This window comes from Carassius carassius, chromosome 46 (genome assembly GCF_963082965.1).
Source record: "Carassius carassius chromosome 46, fCarCar2.1, whole genome shotgun sequence".
NCBI lineage: Eukaryota > Metazoa > Chordata > Actinopteri > Cypriniformes > Cyprinidae > Carassius > Carassius carassius.
In genome coordinates, this window is record NC_081800.1 from 26,706,084 (window position 1) to 26,729,255 (window position 23,172).

Here is a 23,172-nt window from a genome sequence, read left to right on the forward strand (position 1 = left end):
TCATATTCTGATTATTAATGTCTGTGTTTGACCAACTACTGGCATAGAAGAAAAATGTATGTGTACAAAATGTTTAGAAAGTCATTTTTATATTAACTGATTATCACAGAACCACTGGCTCTTAGTGTCATTTTTTACTAGAACCACTTCTACAAATTACACTACACCTACTTCATCAAAGATTAGACTCCGTACGGCTCAATAATTGTGAATAATAATGAATAATTATCACCAATATAAAGTATAACAACCTACACCTAGGTACAGGTTAACACCTGATGGCATTTTATCGGTAGCACTTTATTTTACAGTCCTGTTCCTCATGTACATACTGTGTACATATTATAGTAATTACAATAACTATGCAATAACTAGGTACTAACCCTAAACCTACCCCTAAACCTAACCCTACCCCATGTAGTTACCTTGTATTACCAGAACTTTCTTAGATAAATACACTGTAAGTACACCATAAGTACATGTTAGTACACGTACTGTAAAATAAAGTGCAACCATTTTATCTGGGCTTTTGAGTTACAACAAATGTGTTTTAGAAACACATGGTTATAACAGCCAGAGAAAAGACTAAGACAGAAGTCAAGGGTCAAGAGCCCAACTAAAGCAAACACTGATCTCTATCATGGTTACTTCAAATGAAACAATAAATCAACATCTAAACCTTAGTTCATTCTCAATAAGATCTTCTGTAGACGTCTGACAGAAATAAAGTCAGTCTGGTTATTAATAAGTGGAGCTGGTGATGCTGTTTGTGGGGTTGTTTAATCAGATCTTGAGAGATTTCATGTATTTTATTTCAGTTGATTTCATCTAAGGCTGTGTCTGAAGTCAGTTGTAGTAGTTCTTGTGTTTCTCTTTTCTTCAGTGATTCTGTTTGTTAACAGCAGCTGTTCATCACTAATTCACAATTATCACTCAGTTTATCACTTAATTACTTAATTGCAATGCACATCTTCTTTCAGTGAACTCAACTGAATTAAGTTCAGAGTACTTATAACTTTTAGTTTTTTCAACTTAAATGGTTTAAGGCAATCGGTTTCCTCAAACGGTTTGAGTTAACATAACTTGTCAGGTTTGAGTGAGGCTGTGTCTGAAGTCAGCTGTATTTCCTTTCTCTCTTTTCTTCAGTAATTCTGTTTGTTAACAGCAGGTGTTCATCACTAAACTCAATTATCACTCAATTAATCACTTAATTACTTAATTGCAATGTATATCTTCTTTCAGTGAACTCAACTGAATTAAGTTCAGAGTACTCATAACTGTGAGTTTTTTCAACTTAAACGGTTTAAGGCAATCGGTTTCCTCAAATGGTTTGAGTTAACATAACTTAAGGATATCTGTTTACGCAAACCGTTTGAGTTAAGTTTACTTGTCGGGTATTACAGTCAAGGCAATCGGTTTACTCAAATGGTTTGAGTTAAGTTAACTTGTCGGGTTTTACAGTGAAGGTGTGTCCAAACTTTTGGTCTGTACTGTACATATACTACTTATATAATATATGAAAATACAGCTGTTTATATTATAATTCAGGTTTATTTTTTATTATTTTTTTACAAAATATAGATTTTAAAATGTCTCAATATAGCATAGTTACTGCAGAAAAAAAAGTTAACCATGCATTCATAAATTTACAATTGGCAATTATTTATCAATTTATTGAAATATTTTAATGAAAGTAAAAAAAAAAAAAAACACTGTACACCTCTCTTAATATTTAAATTTCATATCTAAATATTCTTTTGGACGCAATATAGAAGTCAATTTAATTATAATATTCGGTCCCTACATGAAGAGAAAGCCTGTGGTCCGCTTCATGAGGAAAGTGAGTCTCCGGCTCAGGCGTTTAAAGACTCCATTTGTCCATTATTTATTTTTACAGATACACGACAATGTATAAAGGGCTCCATTACCTTCTATGTTACATTATGGCCCCGTAGAAACAGGTTTTGTAAAAATAGGCTAACGATTGCGTCATAACCACGCGACTCTCTGTCGCACAGTAGAGAAATTACCGTACAGACAGGAGGAGAAGCTCGCAGGCAATCGGGGAGACGTCAAGAGAGAAGCCCATAGATATAGAGTCCATAAAAGCAACGGGACAAAATATTTAAACAACGTTTTTGGGGAATTGGAAATAATTCGGTATGTGGCAAGTGAATACATATGAAGTAGCTTTTATCCACGAACTTTAATAATTTATCTACTTCATTAAATAATGGGGATGGAGAAATTATCAGGAAATTACAGACAGTGTAAGAAAAATCTCAATGTCAATCGCAATTAACGTTCTTTTATTTATTTACAGATCTACGCTTGAAGATGAATGTGATCCCTTTCATCCTGGTCGGAAGCCTTAAAATGTCATAGCCTACATAACGTGTAATAAAGAAAAAAGTTTTTTGTTCAAGTGTTTTTGACCATGATTTATTAGCCAAAACTGCATGATTTAACACCTAGCTCACAATTATTTGAATATTAGCCTATGGGCAAATGTTTTACGTGAAGAGATGAAATCATGTTGAACAATAAGCAATTTAAGAGACTATAAATTAACAGCCTATATTGAATCGATACGAAAATGACTCGAGGGGATATTGTATACTGACAGTATGGTTCCTGGATTATATATCTCTGTTTTGGATGGGTTATTATTCGGTTTGATGTAGATAGAAGGAAACAAACATTTTTTAATGTGTGCGTTTATGCATGTATGTGTGCATGTGCTATTTGAATCAATTTTAATAATTTTGGATGATTGTACATGTTCTTTGTTATCTAATATATATATATATATTATGTGTGTGTGTGTGTTCAAAATAAGCTAATTAAACTAACTAAAATGACTAAGTACTGCAGAAAGGCAAACGATTACAATCCAAAAATAGGCTATAATTTCAGAGTCAATAATAATAATAAAAGTCGATTTTAGCCACTTCTTTTGTCAGGCCTATAATGTTTTAATGTAAGATGTTATATTGTAATTATATATAGCGTAATATGATATTATATATAATTATTATAATATTAATATATTATATCATGTTATTATATTATATTATGTTATTACTATACAATACGAATTGATTTCCAAAATCACACACACACAGAAATATGTGAGTTTATTCTGATGCGTCATTGAGCGTTCGAGTTCAGCTTGCTTGCACTTAACGTAACTTTATATACACCTGGCTAGTCTGAGCCCTTATTTCTGGAAAGCCGTGATACTTCGACCTTAGAAACTTCTGATCATCATTCAAGACATCTAAGTATTGTGTTATAGGTGGTATTTTGTTAATTCAGTGTGTTAACTGTTTGTTGCCTTTTTTTTTCGTGATTTCATCTTACCATTTACTTCAATTTACTTGTTGCTAGCATATTTTCCCTCGTGCGAAAATGAAAAACTGAATATGTATCATTACGAAGTTCTAAACCATAAGTAATAAAACCACATGACATTTCTGTCAAAGTATGTCTACTTGAAGTGTCTACTGTGTGTTTTGATAATAAATATTCAATCATTTCATTAATAAATATTTATTTATTGAAACACAAAAACAATACTCTCTAGCTAAATTCGTCATGGGGAAGAAAAGTGAGAGGTGGATGGCTAGGGTGATACATGAATGGCACGGAGGGGAGAAAGAGCAATGACTATTGAACAGTGTTATTTCTACCAATGTGAACATGTGTTAAACTAAAGACAAAAGGCACATACACAACCCCAAGGCCCGATCTCCACCGACGTCTCTGGGTGATGTCAGACAGCACAATGGTCATCTGAGGGAAACGCCGATAGAGATGTTGCAGATCCTGCTTCATCGATGCGATGAGATCGATGCTCTTCCTGCATCCCAAGTCGTTCCCGCCGCAGTGAATCAGCAGGACATCCGGGGCTGCTCTTCCACTGAGGGACCGGTAGAAGAAAGGAAGGAGTCCGTGCCATCGAAGTCCACCCCAACCAAACCAGTAAACCTTGGCCGCTAGGCCAAGATTGGCCCCGATGGTCTCTCTGGCCCTCTCTTCCCCACGACGAATGTAGCTACTCCCGATGATCCAATTCACTGCATACAGCAATCACAATCAAAACACAGTTTTGTTAGTATGAGTAAACAGATTTTAACACACAAGTAACTTGTCTCTGGCCATTGATTTATTTATATCCAAACAAAGCAGAAAAAAGTCTATGCAAATGTACAATAAAACACAAATTAATTGCTCTTATCTGTTCCTTAAAAATAATAATAACAATATAGGTATTACACAAGGTTAATTTATTATTTTATTCTCTCTTACAGTGTTGCTTTCCATATTTTATACTATATATTCTAAATGATACTATATTAATATGGCTTACCTTTGTTGGTAGCATAGTTAGCCATCTTCTTTTTCTGGTGTTAGCAGAAATTCAAGTTTGTATTTTTACCTATGAGGAAAGAAAAATGAAAAGGGCAACCATTAGTTATAGTTGTTATTGGTGACATTCGTTATTGTCCATTTATTATCTATATGTTATTTAGCAGGCCAAAGCAGACGCTTTTGTCCAAGTGATTTACTGAATAACTTTTTTATATGACTGATTCTTCCATTTCTCTTGCGATGTAGATGTGTAGATAACAGTTAACGCCATTTTGTGATTATATTCGGCGCCCATTAACGTTATACAACATCATGTGCATCAAAAATTAAATTATATTTAAAATATTTGATCCCTGGGCGTTAAATAACTATCGGGTATGAATTCATATCAGTTCTTGAACATCATTTTACATAACTTCTTAATAGTATGCATTAACTTAATATGGCATACTGGCGTTACATTTTAAAATACTATACAAAATAATTAATCAGAATAATTACTCCTGCTCACTCACGCCAAAGAACTCCCCGCTTAAGCTCGCCGTCTCTGGAAGATTAACGATGGCAGTTTTCACGCACAGCTACTAGAATATTTACATCTGTCAGTTGCTGACGTCATTAAGCTTCGTTTGAGTCTGCGCGTCAGAAACGGAAGTGCTACAAAACGCTACAAATGGGCTTCAATTGTCTCAATTGAGTTCCAATGGGGTCGCTGTGTCCATTTCTTTTACTTGTCTATGTGCGTGAATCGTTCGCTGAGGAAAGTGAGTCGTTCGCTGTGTGAGGAAAGTGAGTCGTTCGCTGCGTGAGGAAAGTGAGTCTTTTGCTGCGTGAGTCGTTCACTGAGGAAAGTGAGTCGTTCGCTGCGTGAGGAAAGTGGTCGTTCGCTGAGGAAAGTGAGTCGTCAGCTGAGGAAAGTGAGTCGTTAATTCGTTGCGTGCAAGTACTCTTTTTTTTTTATCTTTTATTGAAAGTAACATTGGGAACAAATGTGTAAAACCTTCAAAATACAATCAAACATTTATACAGACATACCATACCAGAGACAAAAAAAAAACATACATACTAAATAGAGGTGGAAAAATAAGAATATTAAGAGGATTCGGGAAATAGGTCATAATATTTATACAAAAGTATTCCATTCTTCTTGTTCTTTACAAGCTTGTGTGATTTAAGAAGCATATTAATTTCCAAAATATAATGTTTAAAACATAAGGAAGACTTATTAAATTTTTGCTTATGTATAAGGACTTAGCATATAAGATTATACAAAATAAATACAAACTCCAGGGTGCCATCTTGTGGGAAACAAAAGTAACAGATAATATCTTTCAGGGTGAATGAGTGAGTTATATTTTGAGATAGGAGAAAGTGAGTACCCAAATCTTCCCAAAACCTTTTGGTAACGGGACAATTAAAAAATAAATGAGGAATGGTTTCAGTGTCCTGTTTACAAAAGCTGCAGCATGTGTCAATGTCTAGAAACTTAGCAACAAAACAATTTGTAGGGTAAATGTTATGTAAAAGTTTAAAGTGGACCTCTTTAGCTTTATTAGAGATACAGTATTTGCGAGGAATCAACCATGTTTTTTTCCAATTTATTTCACTTATTAAGGAATTCCAATAAAACATCCCCCTTGGAGCAATGGAGTTACTCTTTTGCAAATGTCGGCGAATATGCTTATTGTTACATTTTTTATCAGACAGTTCTACACCATCCAAAATAAGTGAAAGCTGTCTGATATCTTTGTTTCCATAGCTCAGATGATTTTTAATTAACTGTCTAATTCCGATAGGGATGGCATCAGTGATAGATTTAAAATCTTAAAAAGGTATTGGGAAATCATGAGCTTCCATAAACTGTTCATAAGAAAGCATGGTGCCAGAATCATCAAATAAGCAGAGTACATGGTTAATTCCTCTATCAAACCACTTAGGGAAGAATACTGATTTATTCCTAATAAGAATGTTGCTGTTGCTCCAAAGGAGAGATTTGTGTGGTGAGAAGTTGTGATTGAAGGATAATTTCCAGGCCAAGAGGGACAGTTGAGGGAAGTTGGACAGTTTGATAGGTATTTTATTTGGTAGAAAATTACACTTTAGAAGAAACGAGAGCCCACCCAGCTTATTAAAAATAAAGTTCGGAATAAAGAAAAAAATAGAATCAGGATTTCGAATGCACCTTTTTAACCAATTAATTTTGAATGTGTTGACCACATCTATAAAATCCAAAATTTCTAGACCTCCCTTTTCTTTAGGGTTAGAGAGAACATTCTTTTTAAGCCTATGAGACTTGTTCTTCCAAATGAAATCTAAAAAAGTCTTGTTGACTTGATTAGCAGTTGAGTCCTTTACAAATAGAGACAAAGAAGGGTAAACAAAGTGAGAAAGGCCTTCTGCCTTGGAGAGTAATACTCTACCTAAGACGGACAAGTCTCTTTGTAGCCAGTTATATTAATATTAATTTGGTTTTCTGTATCCTTTTCGAAAAATGTAAGTTCTGTCTAACTATAATATTTTTACATACATGTATACCTAAATATTTTACATTCTGTTTAACTGGAATGTTATCAATAGCAGAGTCACTACAACAATGAAGTGGCAACAGCTCACACTTGGATCGATTAAGCCTTAAACCAGACGCATAAGAGAATTTCTCCACCAGTTCAAAGACAATGCTCAACTGGTCCTTGTTGTTCAAAAAAATGCTGGTGTCATCCGCCAGCTGTGAGATCTTTATTTCTTTTACAAAAATATTTATTCCTTCAAAATGTGCTTCCTTTACTAAGTATATAGCTAGTAGTTTGGTTACTAAGATAAATAAAAAGGGTTGCACCCCTGCCTGACCCCCCTATTAATCTGAAATCGTGGAGAAGTATTTTGATTAATTATAACAGAACTATTTATATCTTTGTAGAACATGCTGACAATGTCGATGAAAGGGCTTCCAAAACCAAATGCCTTGATGGCTTGTATTAAAAAGAGGTGTTCGATTGTGTCAAGAAACAAAACGAAGGCATCAGAATCAACATTGTCAGCATAGTCAAGCAAGTCTAAAACGAGCCTTATGTTATTGCTAATGTGGCGGTTTTTCATGAAACCCGTTTGAGTTTCTGCAATTATTGAATTTAAATCAGATTTTAATCTATTTGCATATACAGAGGCCAGAATTTTATAATCTATAGTTAATAATGTGATTGGACGCCAATTATCAATTAAGTGAGGGTCTTTACCAGGTTTCGGGATCAAGGAGATGATGCCTTGCTTCATTGTTGTGGTCATTTCCCCTTGATCAATACACTCCATATACATGTTCATTAAAGGGAGTTGAATAAGCTCCCAGAAATAAATATAGAACTCTGCTCCTAGCCCATCTATCCCGGGAGATTTTCCTTTCTTCACAGCAAACAAAGCATTTTTAACCTCATTTAAAGAGATCAGCGTCACAAGATGCTTTATAATCTTCACTAATAATAGGGATACTGTGCTGAATTTTTTTTAAAAAAACTTGCACTTTCTTCTCTGTTAAAATTAGACTGATATAAATTACCATAAAACGAGCTAACAAATTTAGAAATGTGAGTAAGATCCTTAGAAAGGGTGCCATCAATGTAGAGCTCAGTTACAGAATTTGTTTTAGCATTCCTTTTTTCTAAAGCAAAAAAATAATTGGTGTTCTTTTCGCCCTCTTCCAGCCACTTAGCCCTTGATCTAATAAATGCCCTGTTTGCCATTTCTGTATATATTTGGTCTATATGAATTTGGAATGTATTTTAGCTCAATTTCTTCTTCTGGGTAATGTTTCCTTTTGACATTAATTGAGTTAACTTATTCATCAAGACATGTTCTGACTTATATTTTTCTTTCTTTATTTCCTTAGATTTTTTTATAGCCAATTGTCTAATTTTATACTTGAAGTACTCCCACTTTTTCTTATGTCCATTATTAATGTCAATCTCGAAGATCTCTTTCGCTAGAAGCTTAACAGATTCATTAAAGGAGTCGTCACTCAAAAGAGTATTGTTAAACTTCCAATAACCTCTTATGCTCGATTGCGGGTCAATGGAGCCTAGTTTCAAAATAATTAAGTTGTGGTCCGAAAGGGGTGCATAAAACATGTTTAACCTCATTAACAAATTGAAGAGCAGAAAAAGAAACTAAAGATAAATCAATTCTCGACTTCAAAGTCAGACTTCTATTACTCCAGGTTAAATCTTGGATGTCTGGGTTAAAAAAACGCCAAGCATCAGTCAAAGATAGGTCTGAGCACAGAGAAGAGATTAAATCACTTCCTTGGGAGGAGCGAGCCGCTCTAGGTGGGTATCTATCCTCTATTTCGTCAGGACATTCATTGAAATCCCCAGAAAGAATTATAAAGGCATTTACGTATTTTCCTCTCAAATCCCTTAGCTTGCCAGTAATGGTATTGAATAAGTTTTTGTTGTCAAAGTGTGAATTAAATCCATATACATTGCAAACTATGAAAACTGTATTGTCCTGCTTAACTATTATTGTTATCCATCTTCCATCACTAGAGGGCACAACTTCCAAAATATCCCCTTTGAAACCATGCACTAGGATTGAGACACCAGCAGAATGATTAGAACCATGACTAAAGTGAACAACATTACCCCATTGAGCTTTCCAGAACCTTGTATCAGAGTCACAAGAGTGCGTTTCCTGTAATAAAATCAAGTCAGCTTCAGACCTTTTACAGAATAAAAATAATGCTTTCCTTTTTGTTAAGTCCCGAATACCTCTCACATTTAAAGACAAGATGTTAAAACGTTTAAACAAAAAGTCCATAAAGGAACAGAGATATAGAACAGAAATTACCTGAAAGTGCTATTGAACGCAAAAAGTATGCAAAGACCTTACAAGAAGGTGATGATAACCTGCCTTAAAATAGCAAGAACCCTGTTGTACAAGTAGCCGTCAACTTAGAATCAAGAAGAAGACGGCTGCACTTAATGTTAGTAAATGAAACTAACATGATCTCATTTAAAGCCCAACAAGGAGATTATATATAGTTGTATGAAGAGAAAAAAAAAAATAACCAAAGTAAAATCTGTTAAGGTAGCACTAGTATTAAGTGCTCAACCATCTCAGTCTGTAACGGGCGCTGGCAGAGTGTTCATGCCTACCTATGGCTTTGGTAAAAGAAGATGCTCAGCCAACGAGGCTATTCCGGACAGTCAATAACTTTTCCATTGATGACAGCCGAAGCACCTCGGAATGAAGCCTTTTTCCCTTCATCACGCGCCTTCTTGATCAAAGGCCAGAGCTTCTCCCGAGCCGCTCTGTCCTCCGGAGAAAGAGCTTTGGTAATCCTGAGACGATTCTCTTGCAAATACTGAGAGTTTTTAGCTTCTTTCCAGACGAAATCACGAAGGCGACGCAAGGCAAACAAAACTATAGTTGTTCCTCACGCAATGGACGATGTCAATGCCTTGTTTCAAGTCTTCACGAAGCTTTGGCGCCATTTTCCCAAGGATGTCGATTATCTTGCCTCTGATGTCTTCATCTCTTGTCTCCCTTACGCCGTGCATCTTAAGCGACCACCTTCTACTGTGGCGTTGACACTCAGCAACAGCTTCTCTCAGGTGCTTATTTTCTTCTTGGAGCTTTGTATTGGCAACTTTCATTTTCTCCAGTGTTTGCTTGTGTTGTTGAACATCTAGTGACAGCTGTTTGACAGTTGTTGTCAGCTCCTCAACACGTTTGGAAGTAGCTTCAGTAGTTATGCCTATAGCAGAGACTCTCCAGAGTGTTTCATCCTGCTTGCTGGTCATGGCTCGTATCACCTCCATGAGTTCAGCATTAGCCGTCTCCTAGTTTCGCCCACCTGATTGAGATTCACGTTTCCTTTTTTCGGCAGGCTTCTTTGGTGTCTCCACCGCCAAAATGGGAAATAAACCGGTGTCTGAAAATGGCTCTGGGGTGGTTTCATACCAGCACATTTCGTCTCCACTCAAAGGATTCTGGGCTACCGACTCTTGAGACTGGTTATATTCCATGTTTAGCGGCACATGTAGAGAGATCGTTGAACTTTCAGTGTTCCTCTTTTTCTTTTTATACTTGGGCATTCGTGGTAGCCTACAATTACTATGTCTTGCTATATGTTCGTTTTTTTTTTAAGGTTCTGCCATCAAATTATAAAAAAAAAAATGGCAGTAATATCATAAACCCTTCGAAATTGCTCGCAGAGCGACAAGCACACGTCCTCCTACAATGCTGCCATCTTGGGAGCCGCCGTGCAAGTACTACTCGCTGCAGACTGTAGTGCGGTGATGTCACGTATGTACGTCACGTATGTATATACATACGTATGTATGTACATATGTATTTACCGTAAGTACGATTGTGTGCCGACTGTCATTAATACGCATATCAAGGTTCATTCATTTCCGGATGTTCGTAAGGTATGGTGGATATGAGGTATTACTTTTGTTTTATTAAAAATTTTTTGTTTAAATTGCTTCTAATTTTAAGAATGCTTTGGTCATAATCATAGAGAGTGTCATTGCAAATGTGTGCGATTTCAAACATTTATGACATGTTTTATGATATAGTATTCGAATGCTGGTCTTTCAAAGTCTTATTTCGCCTAAAATGAAACATTAAAGATGTTTTAAAATAGAGCAGAAAGACTTTATTAATGTAAGTAATGCCATTGATGGTTGCATGCATTGCAAAAAAAATATCATATTTGTAATCTCTTTCATTAACATTATCAAAGATTAATAGATACTGTAACACATGTATTGTTCATTGTTAGTTCATGTTAATTAATACATTAACTAGTGTTTACCAATGACACCTTATTGCAAAGTGTAATTGAGCTTCATATGTCTTAATATGACTTTTTGGGGACATCGTCAGTGAGAAGAAATTCAGAGAAGAGACTCACTTCATGCGGCTAGAGTACTGTAATTACCTGTTTTTCTTTCTCTGACAGACTGTATAGCCCTCAACTGTAAAATTTTCAAATTGAAAAAACCTTCAAACTTTCAGGCCATGCTTTCTCAAGCCAAGCCAACCTAAATTTTGACTTTACAAACTTTATTAATTTAGTTGATGTTAATGCTGGTTATAAATTAAATCTCTTAGGTAGTTTACGGACAAAGCAAATAACACTTTTTCTAACACCATGCTATAATATATTTAAAAATACATTAAAAAAATTTCCTTGTATGGATCTTCTGCCATTCTTCAAAATGATTTAATATTGCTTTAGTATTGTTTGTTCTTTTATGTAAATTAGGTGTCGTGAACTGGAGTGCATTGTCTGAACAATACAACCAGAGTTCCAGGTGTCATGTTCTCTGACCCAGTGCCTCCGGTGCAGTGAGATATTTAAAGACTATCCACCTGGCTGTGTGAGGAATCGCAGGAGGAGAGTCCTGTGTGGGTTTTATCCATTTAAAGAATTTGAGGGCTACTGCTTGACTTATTGTTTTATACAGGGCCGTGCAGAGACCTTTGGAGCTGGTGCTCAAAGTATAAAAGGGGCATATGGAACAAGTCTTTAAATGGCACTGTTCAAAATATCAATACCGCAATATATTGTGATGCATTCCTTGCTGATTCGCGTATCGATATGGATGATTATGTATTGATACGGCAGCAAATGCTCTGATTCATTTTTGAAAAAGAAAAAATAGAAAAGACAATTTTAAGTTTAAAAGTAAAAAAAATATTTTCTTTCCACCTAATAATAGCTCTGGGATCAGAAACTGAAATGTCTTAAGTTGTCCAAACCTAATGGCTTTTTCTTCTCTGTTTCTACAGAATAATTAAGAGCAGCTGTTATAATAAAAACTATAGAAAACGCTTGTGCCTCTACATTTTCCTCTTTCTCACCAGCCTCTGTCTCCTGGCTTGCTGTTCCCTGCTCCCTTTCTGTCACTTGTGCCTCTACATTTCCTTCTCTTTCTTCCTCTGTCTCCATCTCCTCATCTGGGGCCCGTTTCACAAAGGAGGTTAAATGAAAACTGAGTATGTTAACCCTGAAATGAGGGAAACTCTAGGTTTTCTGTTTCAGAATGGGAGGTTTGTCAAACCTGAGAAAGCAGGGTAAGTCAAGCCCGTTTCTGAAAGAGAGGTAACTTACACTCAGAGTCAGTTACCATGGTCAAGTCAAGTCACCTTTATTTATATAGCGCTTTAAACAAAATAGATTGCGTCAAAGCAACTGAACAACATTCATTAGGAAAACAGTGTGTCAATAATGCAAAATGATAGTTAAAGGCAGTTCATCATTGAATTAAGTGATGTCATCTCTGTTCAGTTAAATAGTGTCTTTGCATTTATTTCAAAGTCAACGATATCGCTGTTGATGAAGTGACCCCAACTAAGCAAGCCAGAGGTGACAGCGGCAAGGAACCGAAAATCCATCGGTAACAGAATGGAGAAAAAAACCTTGGGAGAAACCAGGCTCAGTTGGGGGACCAGTTCTCCTCTGACCAGACGAAACCAGTAGTTCAATTCCAGGCTGCAGCAAAGTCAGATTGTGCAGAAGAATCATCTGTTTCCTGTGGTCTTGTCCTGGTGGTCCTCTGAGACAAGGTCTTTACAGGGGATCTGTACCTGGGGCTCTAGTTATCCTGGTCTCCGCTGTCTTTCAGGGATGTAGAGGTCCTTTCTAGGTGCTGATCCACCATCTGGTCTGGATACGTACTGGATCCGGGTGACTGCAGTGACCCTCTGATCTGGATACAGACTGGATCTGGAGGCTACTGTGACCTCGGAATAAGAGAGAAACAGACAAATATTAGCATAGATGCCATTCTTCTAATGATGTAGCAAGTACATAGGGTGTTATGGGAAGTGTTTCCGGTTCCGGTTTACCTAATTAATGCAGCCTAAAAACCTTTAACGGATTTGGATATTAAAAGCATATTAGTATGTTATGTGCAAGCCAGGTTAAAGAGATGGGTCTTTAATCTAGATTTAAACTGCAAGAGTGTGTCTGCCTCCCGAACAATGTTAGGTAGGTTATTCCAGAGTTTAGGCACCGAATAGGAAAAGGATCTGCTGCCAGCAGTTGATTTTGATTTTCTAGGTATTATCAAATTGCCTGAGTTTTGAGAACGTAGCGGACGTAGAGGATTATAATGTAAAAGGAGCTCATTCAAATACTGAGGTGCTAAACCATTCAGGGCTTTATAAGTAATAAGCAATATTTTAAAATCTATACAATGTTTGATAGGGAGACAGTGCAGTGTTGACAGGACTGGGCTAATATGGTCATACTTCCTGGTTCTAGTAAGAACTCTTGCTGCTGCATTTTGGACTAGCTGTAGTTTGTTTACTAAGCGTGCAGAACAACCACCCAATAAAGCATTACAATAATCTAACCTTGAGGTCATAAATGCATGAAGTAGAATTTACAATTTTGGCTATATGAAGTTTGCACAAAGCTAAATATTGATGTAGTGGATCTGACTCGAATCAGACAAATTAAAGAGTCGATTAGGACTGTGGTTGAAACACGAGCCGAATTCCTCAGTAAGGCAACAGGAAGTCATAAAACATTCTGTGCCACATGTCCCAAGCAAGATAACCAACCAACCAACCAAAGCTTTCACAGAACAGCTTTCAACATTAACACCACTAGAACAATTATTGACCATTTTAATTCGGAGAAAAGTTTGTCAAATTTGTTGTTCGTAATTGATAGGCAACGCCGGACATCACGTGTAAACCCATGAGAGTACTAGATCAAGATCTAGACAAGATCCTTTGACTTCCCCCACCTAGCAGAACCAGACTGAAATTCCTAAGGGGGGCCTTTGAACCTCTGGTCTCCACAGAAATATTTGTCTTTTCTACATAGATATGGACCAAAATGAACTCAAAAGGACTTATAAATGAATATCAGTCCATCGCCTCACTCCATATTCATTTATGTGTAACCCACACATTTGACTATCATGTTATAATCACTTATTGTGTATGTCTTTTAATAACTATTGGATAGCTTAAAAATACATATTCGTGTTTAGTGTGTACGTGTTTGAATCTGTTAGCTTGAAACAGTCATGACCATCAGTTATTTGTCAAATGTATCATATTCTTGTTATAGGAATCATGTCCAAAATTAGACCCTGCAAGAGCGGGAAAATTCGGACCACATGCTTGATAAGATAGCATATGATTTATGATACCCCCGAGCCAAGACAATATCTGATTGGTCAAGACAACATTTCAGGTGTGGCCAAAAGGTCAGTTTAAATACTCAGGACACCATAAAATTCTGCTTTTAGTTTTTAGCTATGCGTTTAGCTTCTGCTATAGGTCATGCCTGCTTTTAGTTTGCTTTTAGCTTTGCTTCTTAGCTTTAGCTTTTAGCCATGCTGTTAGTCATCACTGTTCTTTGAGCGCGGTTCCAGCGTGCTTCGGCCTGCCTGCTGCTACTTAGCCATGATGAGAAGAAACACCACCTAGTCTCGTCAAACTTTACTTCTTTTCTTTTCCGTTTGAGAGTTTTGTGTTCTGAGTAAAGTTTTGTAATGGAGTTCAACTTCAACCAGCCACACAACTCTGTGTCTTCAGCCAACACCCAACCACGGGCTTCCCAAGACGTCACTTCAACGACTACTGAACTTCCAGCCAATCAGTGACATCGACAACAAAGGGAACACAGGCAATGTACCTCCAGACTGATTTGCACTGGTGTATCTAATATAATTTTAACTTCATTGAGGAACTCAATGCGAGGGTTAATTAAGTGATTGATGGTTGTTCATGTCTGTGCAATTTAACGTATTGCTGTAAACTTGGGATTCCACATTTCCATTCTCTTAAACTCATTCTTTCCCTAACTTTCGATCTTCCTGCAACTTGTGTGAAAGTGTGAGTGAGTGCGTTCATGTGTTAGATTAGTTTATATGTCTTAGATTTATCTAATAAAGCCTTATTCATATTGAAAAGAGACGTATCTTGTGTTTTGTGCTTACAAGTTAATGTCTTAAACTGCCAATCTTGTAACTGTACTAATTGATAGTGTTTTCACTATACTTTGGATATTAATATCCAGCGCAGATTTGATGTTAAACGGCTCGTTCAGTGAATCGCAGGGCGCCTCAGTGATCAGCCGTGAAATAGTGATTCTGTTCAAATTCCCTTTAAAATCTTAAATGATTCCCTTTGAGCTAAATTGACCTGTTTCCCTTACAATGATCTGAGATATCATCACTTGGCTGCATAATTTCAACACTATCAACATCAATTCCATGTGACAGTATTAAATCTAGAGTATGATTTCGACAATAAGTAGGTCCTGAAACGTGTTGTCTAACCCCAATAGAGTTAAGAATGTCAATAAATGCTGATCCCAATGCATCTTTTTCATTATCAACATGGATATTAAAATCACCAACTATTAAAACTTTATCTGCAGCCAGAACTAACTCGGATGTAAAATCACCAAACTCTTTAATAAAGTCTGGATGGTGCCCTGGTGGCCTGTATACAGTAGCCAGTACAAACATAACGGGATTTATCATTAACATTTGTTTCTCTGGATAATGTTATATGAAGCACCATTACTTCAAACGAGTTATACTTGAAGCCTGCCCTCTGAGAAATCCTGAAAACGTTGTTATAAATTGAAGCAACACCTCCCCCTTTGCCTTTTAGACGCGGCTCATGTTTATAACAGTAATCTTGGGGGGTGGACTTGGTGGGGTATTTAAAATAATGTAATCATCAGGTTTTAGCCAGGTTTCTGTCAAACAGAACACAATCCATATTATGATCAGTAATCATATTATTTATAAAAAGTGTTTTCGTAGAAAGGGATCTGATATTCAATAAGCCAAGCTTTATCATTTGTTTATCCATATTGCATCTGTTTTTTATTTGTTGAACCTCAATTAAATTGTTAATCTTAACTTGGTTTGGACGTTTTTTGTATTTTCTAGTTCGTGGAACAGACACAGTCTCTATAGTGTGATATCTAGGTGAAAAAGTCTCTATGTGCTGAGAATAAGCTGACCTCTGTGACGTGAGGCAGCTAGCAGACGGTCGGTTTAGCCAGTCTGTCCGCTTCCTGACCTGGGCCCCAGTTAGTCAAGTATAAACACTAAAACTATTTGCCATATTTCTAGAGAGAAGAGTGGCGCCACCCCAGGAGGGATGAAGGCCATCTCTTTTCAACAGGTCAGGTCTGCCCCAAAAGCTTGTCCAATTGTCTATGAAACCTATGTTATTCTGTGGGCACCACTTAGACATCCAGCCATTGAGTGATGACAATCTGCTATGCATCTCGTCACCACGGTAAGCAGGGAGGGGACCAGAGCATATTACAGTGTCTGACATCGTGCTTGCAAGTTCACACACCTCTTTAATGTTATTTTTAGTGATCTCCAACTGGCGAAGTCGAACATCATTAGCGCCGGCATGAATAACAATCTTACTGTATTTACGTTTAGCATTAGCCAGCACTTTTAAATTTGCCAAGATGTCAGGCGCTCTGGCTCCCGGTAAACATTTGACTATGGTGGCTGGTGTCTCTATATTCACATTCCGTACAATAGAATCACCAATAACTAGAGCACTTTCATCAGGTTTCTCAGTGGGTGCATCATTGAGTGGGGAGAACCTGTTAAATGTTTGGATCGGAACAGAAGAGCGGTGTTTTGACCCACGACTACGCTGCCTCACTGTCACCCAGTTGCCCTGCTGCAGGGGCTTTGTTGCCGGAACCAAACAATGTACAGGAATCCCTGAGCTAGACGCATACAAAGCCGTATCTAGAGCCCTAACATTCTTCCTGTCCTCAAAAGTCCTTAAAGTTTGGATGCGTGTCTCTAATTCTGAAATCTTCTCTGTCAGCCTAACTATTTCCCTGCATTTATCACATGTGAATCCCTCATCTGTGCCAGAGATAGATAAACTGTACATGTGGCAAGAGGTGCAAATAACAATAGCAGGAGAAGCCAATACTCACCGTGCTTGATGAAATATTCTTACTGCGGTTGTTTGATGAACTTGTGAAAAAATATATAAAAACTGTTGAAAAATAAAACAAACAAAGAAAAAGGCGATCGCTATAAGTTCCGCCTCCATCAGCTGACAGGTGCGTCAGAGCACCATGGTAACTTACACTATGAACCTAACCTGGTTGGGAGCAGGTTTTCTTCGATAAACCCAGAGTTTATTTCCGTCTCCTCCCCCTTTTTAAACACTTCATTAATGCACGCTGGAAAAATGCTCTTCTTACTAAGTGTTTTTTTTCTTCTTCTTTTTTTGCCCAAGTACAAATATAAAAATTAAAGCTGCAAGCAGCGATGAACGGGCCCTCGCACCCGGGCTCACCGGCAGCGAGTGGCTTTAGTAAATAGGTGAACGGTGAGAAATATGCATTTAAACTCATAATTATAATTGGAATATATCAATGTTTATTCCATATATGTGCCAATCTTTCTGTGGCCAGCAGGTGGCGCTATCATTATAATGGAATATTGGCCTTCAGATGTGTTCAAGCCAGGACTCTTATCGAACATGCAGAGTCTGGGGAAGATTGAATATTTTATGGCTGAGTTACAACAACTTCTTTTGCAGTGGCGAGACATCAAATTTTGTCATGGCGCCATGGACACACTCTTTAACAAAAACTGAAGATCTCCACAATTTAACATTGCACAGGCCTTTAGATTAGACTGACCACAAAAAATACATTAATGTCAAAAGATTTCTAGGAGTAGTTTGTCGCAGCGTAAAACATGTCACTTCCTGTTGCCAGCAGGTGGCGCTATGACTATAACTGAATATGGGCATGTAGATCTGTTAAGGGCAGAAGTCTTATCTAACATGCGAAGTTTGGGGCAGATTGGACATTGAATGTCTGAGTTACAGCAACTTCCTTTTTCATGGCGAAACATAGAAATTTGTCAGGCCGCCATGGACAAGCCCTTTAACGAAATCTCAAGATCTTCCCAATTTTACTTCGCAAAGGCCTTTAGATTTAACTGACCAAGTTTGGTGTTGATCTGAATAAATCTCTAGGAGGAGTTCGTTAAAGTACAACCCCTGAAAATGCCAAAAACAACGCCAATTTTGCAGAGAAAATTCGAAATAACTGACTTCCTGGTTGGATTCGGATTTCGTACCAAGAGACTTTTTCGTAGATATTGGTGTGTTACATGTGTGTACCGATTTTTGTTCATGTACGTGAAACATAGCTTGAGGCGCACTCCGTTGAAAGTGTATATGCACTCAGTTGAAAGTGTATAGGTGGCGCTATCGAGCCATTTTGCCTCACCCAATGGTATATTGGCCTTCAGATCTGTTCAGGCCAGGACCCTTATCACACATGTGAAGTTTGGGCAAGATCGGACATTTTATGCCTGAGTTATAACATATTTTATTCTCATGGCGACACATCGAACTTCGTCACGGTGCCATGGACACGCCTTTAAACGAAAACTCAAGATCTTCACAACTAAACATCACACAGGTCTTAAGATTAGACTGACCACAAAAAAATACATTGATGTCATAACATTTCTAGGAGTAGTTTGTCGCAGCGTAAAACATGTAACTTCCTGTTGCCAGCAGGTGGCGCTATGACTATAACTGAATATGGGTATGTAGATCTGTTAAGGGCAGAAGTCTTATCTAACATGTGAAGTTTGGGGCAGATTGGACATTGTATGTCTGAGTTACAGCAACTTCCTTTTTCATGGCGAAACATCAAAATTAGTCAGGCCGCCATGGACACGCCCTTTAACGAAACCTCAAGATCTTCGCAATTTAACATCGCAAAGGCCTTTAGATTTAACTGACCAAGTTTGGTGTTGATCTGAATAAATCTCTAGGAGGAGTTCGTTAAAGTACAACCCCTGAAAATGGCAAAAACAATGCCAATTCTGCAGAGAAAATTCTAAATAACCGACTTCCTGTTGGGATTCGTATTTCGTACCAGGAGACTTTTTTGTAGGTATTGGTGTGTTACATGTGCATACCGATTTTTTTACATGTACATGAAACATAGCTCGAGGCGGAATCCGTTGAAAGTGTATAGGTGGCGCTATCGAGCAATTTTGCCATACCCGATGGAATATTGGCCTTCAGATCTGTTCAGGCCAGGACTTTTATCACACATGTGAAGTTTGGGGAAGATTGGACATTTTATGCCTGAGTTATAACATCTTTTATTCCCATGGCGAGACTTTGAATTTTGTCACGGCGCCATGGACACGCCCCTTAACGAAAACTCAAGATCTTCACAATTTAACATTGCACAGGCCTTAAGATTAGACTGACCATAAAAAAGACATTGATGTCAAAAAATTTCTAGGAGTAGTCTGTCGAAGTGTAAAATATGTCACTTCCTGTTGCCTATAGGTGGCGCTATGACTATTACTGAATATGGGCATGTAAATATGTTCAGGTCAGGAGTCTTATTAAACATGTGAAGTTTTGGGCAGATTGGACATTGTTTGTCTGAGTTATAGCAACTTCATTTTTCATGGCGAATCAACGAAATTCGCCAGGCCGCCACGGACACGCCCTTTAACGAAAACTCAAGATCTTCGCAATTTAACATCGCAAAGGCCTTTAGATTAGGCAAACCAACTTTGGTGTTGATCTGAATTAATCTCTAGGAGGAGTTCGTTAAAATACAACGCATGGAAATGACAAAAATGACACAAAATTTGCTCATAAAATTAAAAATAACCGACTTCCTGTTGGGTTTCGGATTTTGCTCCAAGAGACTTTTTTGTAGGTATTGGAGAGATACATGTGTATACCAATTTTCATACATGTACGTGAAACGTAGCTCGAGGCGCACACCGTTGAACGTGTATAGGTGGCGCTGTCGAGGCCATTTTGCCACACCCACTTCTGAAACCCATATCAGACGTAAATTTTCGCCAGTTCTGAGGTGTGTGCAAAGTTTCATGACTTTTCGAGCATGATTAGGCTCTCAAAAATGTGATTCATCTTGGAGAAGAATAATAATAATTAAAGCTGCAAGCAGCGATGAACGGGCCCTCGCACCCGGGCTCACCGGCAGCGAGTGGCTTTAGTAAATAAGTGAAAGGTGAGAAATATGCATTTAAACTCATAAATATAAGTAGAATATATCAATGTTTATTCCATATATGTTCCAATCTTCCTGTTGCCAGCAGGTGGCGCTATCATTATAATGGAATATTGGCCTTCAGATGTGTTCAGGGCTGCACTCATATCGAACATGTGAAGTTTGGGGAAGATCAAACATTTTATGCCTGAGTTACAACAACTTCTCTTGCTGTGGCGAGACATCACATTTAGTCATTTTTGCCATGGACACGCTCTTTAACAAAAACTCAAGATTGCCACAATTTAACATTACACAGGCCTTTAGATTAGACTGACCACAAAAATACATTAATGTCAAAAAATCTCTAGGAGTAGTTTATCTCAGCGTAAAATATGTCACTTCCTGTTGCCAGCAGGTGGCACTATGACTATAATTGAATATGGGCATGTAGATCTGTTAAGGGCAGAAGTCTTATCTAACATGCAAAGTTTGGGGCAGATTGGACATTGTATGTCTGAGTTACAGCAACTTCCTTTTTCATGGCGAAACATCGAAATTTGTCAGGCCGCCATGTACACTCCCTTTAACGAAATCTCAAGATCTTCCCAATTTAACATCGCAAAGGCCTTTAGATTTAACTGACCAAGTTTGATGCTGATCTGAATAAATCTCTAGGAGGAGTTCGTTAAAGTACAACCCCTGAAAATGCCAAAAACAACACCAATTTTGCAGAGTACATTCTAAATAACTGACTTCCTGTTTGGATTTCGTACCAAGAGACTTTTTCGTAGATATTGGCGTGTTACATGTGTGTACCGATTTTTGTACATGTACGTGAAACATAGCTTGAGGCGCACTCCATTGAAAGTGTATATGCACTCAGTTGAAAGTGTATAGGTGGCGCTATCGAGCGTTTTTGCCACACCCAATGGAATATTGGCCTTCAGATCTGTTCAGGCCAGGACCCTTATCACACATGTGAAGTTTGGGCAAGATCGGACATTTTATGCCTGAGTTATAACATCTTTTATTCCCATGGCGACACATCAAATTCGTCACGGCGCCATGGACAAGCCTTTTAACGAAAACTCAAGATCTTCACAACTAAACATCACACAGGTCTTTAGATTAGACTGACCACAAAAATAACATTGATGTCATAAAATTTCTAGGAGTAGTTTGTCGCAGTGTAAAATATTTCACTTCCTGTTGCCAATAGGTGGCGCTATGACTATAACTGAATATTGGCATGTAGATCTGTTCAGGTCAAAAATCTTATCCAACATGTGAAGTTTGGGGCAGATTGGACATTGTATGTCTGAGTTACAGCAACTTCCTTTTTCATGGCGAAACATCGAAATTTGTCAGGCCGCCATGTACACTCCCTTTAACGAAATCTCAAGATCTTCCCAATTTAACATCGCAAAGGCCTTTAGATTTAACTGACCAAGTTTGATGCTGATCTGAATAAATCTCTAGGAGGAGTTCGTTAAAGTACAACCCCTGAAAATGCCAAAAACAACACCAATTTTGCAGAGTACATTCTAAATAACTGACTTCCTGTTTGGATTCGGATTTCGTACCAAGAGACTTTTTCGTAGATATTGGCGTGTTACATGTGTGTACCGATTTTTGTACATATACGTGAAACATAGCTTGAGGCGCACTCCATTGAAAGTGTATATGCACTCAGTTGAAAGTGTATAGGTGGCGCTATCGAGCCTTTTTGCCACACCCAATGGAATATTGGCCTTCAGATCTGTTCAGGCCAGGACCCTTATCACACATGTGAAGTTTGGGCAAGATCGGACATTTTATGCCTGAGTTATAACATCTTTTATTCCCATGGCGACACATCAAATTCGTCACGGCGCCATGGACAAGCCTTTTAACGAAAACTCAAGATCTTCACAACTAAACATCACACAGGTCTTTAGATTAGACTGACCACAAAAATAACATTGATGTCATAAAATTTCTAGGAGTAGTTTGTCGCAGTGTAAAATATTTCACTTCCTGTTGCCAATAGGTGGCGCTATGACTATAACTGAATATTGGCATGTAGATCTGTTCAGGTCAAAAATCTTATCCAACATGTGAAGTTTGGGGCAGATTGGACATTGTATGTCTGAGTTACAGCAACTTCCTTTTTCATGGCGAAACATCGAAATTTGTCAGGCCGCCATGGACACGCCCTTTAACGAAACCTCAAGTCCTTCGCAATTTAACATTACAAAGGCCGTTAGATTAGGCATACCAACTTTGGTGTTGATCTAAATGAATCTCTAGGAGGAGTTCGTTAAAATACAACGCATGGAAATGACAAAAATGACACAAAATTTGCTCATAAAATTAAAAATAACCGACTTCCTGTTGGGTTTCGGATTTCGTACCAAGATACTTTTTTGTAGGTATTGGTGTGTTACATGTGTGTACCGATTTTTGTACATGTACGGGAAACGGAGCTCGAGGCGCGCCATGTTGAAAGTGTATAGGTGGCGCTATCGAGCCATTTTGCCACACCCGATGGAATATTGGCCAACAGATGTGTTCAGGCCAAGACTCTTATCACACATGTGAAGTTTGGGGAAGATAGGACATTTTATGCCTGAGTTATAACATCTTTTATTCCCATGGCGAGACATAGAACTTCGTCACGGTGCCATGGACACGCCCCTTAACGAAAACTCAAGATCTTCACAACTTAACATCGCACAGGCCTTTAGATTAGACTGACCACAAAAAAGACATTGATGTCATAA

At 37.8% G+C, this 23,172-nt stretch overlaps 1 long non-coding RNA gene across 1 annotated transcript in view; it reads right to left on the reverse strand.

Moving 5' to 3' along the window:
- Positions 1–304: 304 nt before the first annotated feature.
- Positions 305–23,172, reverse strand: part of LOC132129663 (uncharacterized) — a 193,796-nt gene continuing 170,928 nt past the window's right edge. The window contains exon 3 of the long non-coding RNA XR_009428557.1: positions 305–526. This is a non-coding gene — a long non-coding RNA (uncharacterized LOC132129663). The remainder of the gene's footprint in view (positions 527–23,172) is intronic.